Source organism: Trichosurus vulpecula, chromosome 7 (genome assembly GCF_011100635.1).
Source record: "Trichosurus vulpecula isolate mTriVul1 chromosome 7, mTriVul1.pri, whole genome shotgun sequence".
Classification (NCBI taxonomy): domain Eukaryota; kingdom Metazoa; phylum Chordata; class Mammalia; order Diprotodontia; family Phalangeridae; genus Trichosurus; species Trichosurus vulpecula.
Window position 1 is genome coordinate 142,933,168 of NC_050579.1, and position 5,228 is coordinate 142,938,395.

Consider the following 5,228-nt stretch of genomic DNA (forward strand, 5'->3'; position numbering starts at 1 on the left):
TCTCTGATGTGACTTGAGATCTCTGATGATTACCAAGTGGGACAGTTTAATTTCAAAAGCATCTAATAAGCTGCCTGGAAGGGTCTTTTGTGAAAGCAAATGCAGCAAATAAATATTAGGACACAACCTCCAAGATCCATTTTTGGATTAGGGAGGAAACATCCAAATAAGACTTTCATGATTCTTTAAATAACCACCAGGCAGCTTTCTACAACAGTCCCTCAGAGGGCTGTCCTACTGACAGGACTTGCTCGTAGGAATAACTGGACCAATTGCTTCTTTCAGCTCCCTACATTGGTCACTTCTTACTATGTCCCCATCCCTAACCACTAACCAGGTCCTTACTGATCCAAACCACCCAGGAGGCATTCTGACTAATGTGATTGAGGGGAGGGGCAACAGGAGAAAAAAGAATTGGTCTGAAATAGGGAGGAAGGAATGGGAAAATGAACCATTGGTCCCCCACCTGCAGCTACGTGTTGTGAACCCTAAGGCAATGGTCAGTGGTTGGAGCAGGCAAGGGAGAGATATGGTAGAGACAGTGAGAAGGGAAGGACCTCATTACTGCTGGCACATGCTAGTAGACTGCTTTCACTTCCTGGCCTTGTCTTGGGCTGCCACAGCCCCCATGGCTTTGTCCGGGTCTCTTCCTCCCCAAGTAACTGCATGGGCTTGATAGGTTTCAGATTCTTGTCCTACTCACACATGATAGGAATGCTGGCAGTCAGATTTAGCTCCATGATTGCTTCTTCAGACAAGACTCTCAAAAACTACTGACATGGGCTTCAATCAGAACACATTTTCCTTCCTTGATCTGGGGGATGATTTCCTTATTCCAGAAGGGCAGTCTGGGCAATGGTATCTTTCAGGCTCTCACAGGAGGGCAGCTGATCCTCAGTCAGATCTGCATAGCAATAGTCCTTGCTGATGTTGCTGTAAAAGGGTTGGTCAGGCTCCATTGGAGGTGGTGGGACATTATAGGATCATTACCTGATCTTTACTTGGGCCTCACCATGCTTAGTAGCTGTCTCTACTTTGTTGAGGCCTGTCATACCTCGACAATGCCACTCATTGAGGCACCAAGTCCTCACTACAAGCAACCACACCTGGTCAGTGACATCTAGTACTGTCCAAAGAGTGCAAATTGCTCTCTTCTGGGCAGAGGTAAAGCAGATATCAAATTCATAGCCAGCATCTCTCAGTGCTTGGCTGTAGTACTTGGCCTCTTCATACCCAACGGGGCTCAGGTCTGCATAGTACCAGCCACTGAAGTGGTTGTCCAGGTTCCAGGTGCCCTCTCCATGCCAGATCAGCACCAGCTAGTAGGCAGCCATGGCAGGGCAAAGGCTTGGGGCAGCCAGTATCAAGGAGACTGTCAGATAGCCAGCAAGCTCCTCAATCCCAGGCCCACCCTGCTAGAAGGATGGACTCAACTGAAGAATGACCTTTTCCCTGTGGACTACTAAAATGAACGCTGTTTAAAACAAATGGTTTAGTTTGGACTTTGTCCTTTTTAGAAAGTATCACTACTACATTTCTCTCCCTTGGAATTTCTCCCTCTAACCTTTTCTCTTTTCTCCTCCAAGTTAATTGTTAAGGAAAATGGTGACTTACAAGAGAAGAACAGGACAAACTTAAAAGTGGGATTCAGTTCCTGGCCTTCTTCTGACTTTCTGTTAGAAATTAAAATTCCTGAGACTGAACTTTTCATGCCATTTCAAGAGTTCTTGAATTCTAGTGTTTGGCACTATACCTTCCAGAGATAGGATAGTGCCTCAATAGTACAGCTATGGGGGGAGGGAAGGAGAGAGAGCATAAATAGGAATCTCCCTGAAGCTGAGTGACTAAAGCCATATAGAGGCAGGAGGGAGAGAGGGCTAGGGATCTAGACTGTTTCAAACTTGCTATTGCCATGAGTTGCTCAGTCAGTATAGGTATGAATTGAGTGGGAAATACTAGCTCAGCAGCCTCCCAAAGTGTTTTTGCCTTCTGGGGTAAGGAAAAAGGTTATTTAATGGGTAAATTGAGAATTTTATGTTCCTGTGTTTGTTCATGTGTTCCCTTGAGTTCTTTCCATCTTCAGTCAGTTAGTCAACAAGCACTTATTATGTGCTTAGTATATGCCAGGCACCGTGCTAAGCTCAGGGCATACAAAAAGGATGAAATGCGATGTCTACCATTAAGGAACTCACAGTCTAATAGCAATGGTGGTGGTAGAGGAACAAACTACACACAACTATGTACAAACATGGTATATACAGTATGAAAGGGGGCAGCCAATGAAAACATTCATTTTCTGTTGTGGTATGAATAGAGGTTGTCCCAGACCTTGGACTCATCGTATAAATTGGGTGCCTGTACAGAATTTAGGGATTCTGATACTCACTTTAGGGTATCAGACAAGAGCCATACCTACGATTTATTTGGGAGATTTTCCCAGACTAGACTCTGATGCTGGCCACTGAGACAAAGAAAGAAACTGACTTTTGGAGGTTTGCCCCTTCCACCCCAAGATTGACCCTGATCCATGTTCATGGGCACATGCTATTACAGGCTTATACAGTCCCAGATCTAGAGCTGGAAGAGAAGAAAAATAGAGTAAGTGGAGAGGAGTTTTAGAGGTAATACGTCTAAGATAAATAAAAATTATTGTGCGGTAGAAAATGTCCATTTGAGGTTAAAGAGCAAGACTAAGGTCCAAGTGAGATGTACGATGTTCTGAATTAATGGCACTGGGAATAAAGAAAAAGAATATGCTAATCCAGAAAACCTTTCCTAGTCCATTGAAAGATGCTTGAGGCCTACTTGCAGCAGGTTGCCTTTGTTCTATATACATACTTCTTTTCCCTAGCTTTTCTGGAAACTTCCATATGTGATGATTTCTTTTCTATTTGATTTACTAGTCAAACCTTTGGATCTCCTTGGTTGTGACATCAGAAATGGGAAACCTATCAGATGTGCTTGAATGAGACCCTCTCTGTATCCATAAAATCCATGGCCTTGCCTGCCTAAACTGGTTTTATGTGAGAGTTTACTGAATCCCAGCTCTGCCAAATACTGACTAGGGAGAAAGAAGGAGTCTGAAAAAGTTGGATCTTTTATGTCTGAGAGAATCCTCTTAGGAGCACCGTTGGCTGACCTGACTTCCTACCCCTACAGGGACTTGAAAGTCATCAGCTGAGGTTCTAGCAACCAATCTTTCTAGCTGAATTTCTCTTTTGTTAACTCTGCCCCATCCTACTCCTCTGCCCCTGCCAGTATCTCTTTCTAGGCTATTGGTCTATGCTTGTGTGAGTTAAAATACCCCGCGATAAATACCTATTACTTTATGCCTTATTGGCTTGTCTGATTCTTTCTGGGACTTTGAATCTCTTTCTGAGTCCCAAACTTTCTAGGACAGAATGACTGAGTGGATGAATAAATATGCAAATGAATGATTAAATGAAAAAAAAATATCGAGTGCTCATTGTGTGCAAATCTCTGGGGAAACAAACAAAAACACAACATAGTACCTACTTTTAGGGAGCTTACATTCCAGTTGGGGGAAACAACACATATACAGGAGATTTAATCTGTACGTCATCAAGTCAACAAGCATTTACCGTGTACCTACTATGTACTAGGTACTCCTAATGCTGGACCTTTAGGATGGCTAAGACAGATAGACAGACCTTGTGGTCCCTAAGGGGGAAGAGAAGTGAACAAGCATTGGGCTTACTATGTGCTAGGCACTGTGCTAAGCACTTTACAAATATCATCTCACTTGATGCTCAACAGAACTTTGTGAGGTAAGTGCTGTTATTATGCCCACTTTGTAGTTGAGGAAACTAAAGTAAATAGAAGTTGAATGATTTGCCCAGATCACACAGCTAGAAAGTGTCTGAAGCCCCTTATGAACTCAGGCCTTTCTGACTCCAGGTCCAGTACTCTGTGCCCTGTGTCATCTAGTTGCCTAAGCTGTACCTTAAGCTGCTATGGCAAATCAGAGAGTAATAAATCTCCTTGGATGTCACTATCATCAAATGGTTCAACATCAGAAATGTATATGTTTTTATCAATGGAAATGACATCTGAGAAGCTGCAGTGAGGACCTTTCACTAAGGAAGGGATCTGGTTAGTTACAATAGCTCTGAGCCCCCATTTTATGTAAAACCCCTCCTCGACCACCTCCTTCTTGACTCTGCTATGATTCCTTGAGCCTTAGTCATGTTATGACATAATGAGATTGCCTTAATATTGAAGGAAAAAATAAGCATGCTTAACTATATATAGTATTTGACTTACTTTTTTAATAGAATCAATAATAGATAATAGAGCATCTACCATTCAGCTTCACACCTGCCTCTTCTCCTAGATCCATCATGACCCTTGGTATGCTTTCAACCCAGGAGTTCTAGGAAGGATACAGTTTGTTTTGTTCAGCCCTACGCCGCGCCCCGCCCCCCCCGGGGCAAATGCCCAGTTACTACTCCTTCAAGTGTATGAAGGAACATAAGAGATACAGAAGATTTGCCAATTGCGGTTTAACTCCTCTTATTTAGTAAGTCTGGTCCTGAGATGAAAGACTCGGTAACCCTTGACCCAAGTCTTAACTCCTCATAGCACACAAGACATACTTTAGGGAAAGCCCCAGTGTAGGCTCAAATATGCAATACAATGGTCTTCCTCCATTTTATGTTCTTTTGCTGGCAGTTGTCCAATGATTCACTGTAGTTAGGTCATCACTTGTGGTTTGAGGAAAAAGAACTAGAAGGCAGGCAGGCTTCTGCAAGGACATCCTGGTACCCTTCTATCCTGACATCTCTGTGTTTCCCATTTCCCAATAGATACATCATAATCTCTCTGCCACTTCAGCTCTCCTCAGTGTTTTGACTTTGTACTGAATTGACCTGAGGTGCTGTAGGATTGTCAGATGGCACACAGATACTTAACCCCTCGGTTACTCTTGTCACTTGTTTGTTTACTGGTGTTTGGTACAACTGGCTTTATAATCCAAAGTTAATTTGCTTTCTTAAGCATTGCTGAGCACTTTCTAATCATTGTTCTTTATTAGCAGGAAATGACCTGAGAAGCCAGATTAATCTTATTTAAGGGAAGAAGGCCATGGTACAGTCTAGGTGCTCCTTCAAACATGTGGACAGTAAAGAGGTTCTTTATGAAATCAGGAAATTAAAAAGAAAAATGAAAAACTGGTTATACCATAGGAGTAATGCAGGGCTAGAGCTAGT

The 5,228-nt window shown here is 42.8% G+C and overlaps 1 pseudogene; it reads right to left on the reverse strand.

The window, feature by feature from the left end:
• Nucleotides 1-591: 591 nt before the first annotated feature.
• On the reverse strand, nucleotides 592-1,334 carry LOC118858501 (annotated as a pseudogene).
• Between the last annotated feature and the right edge of the window lie 3,894 nt (nucleotides 1,335-5,228).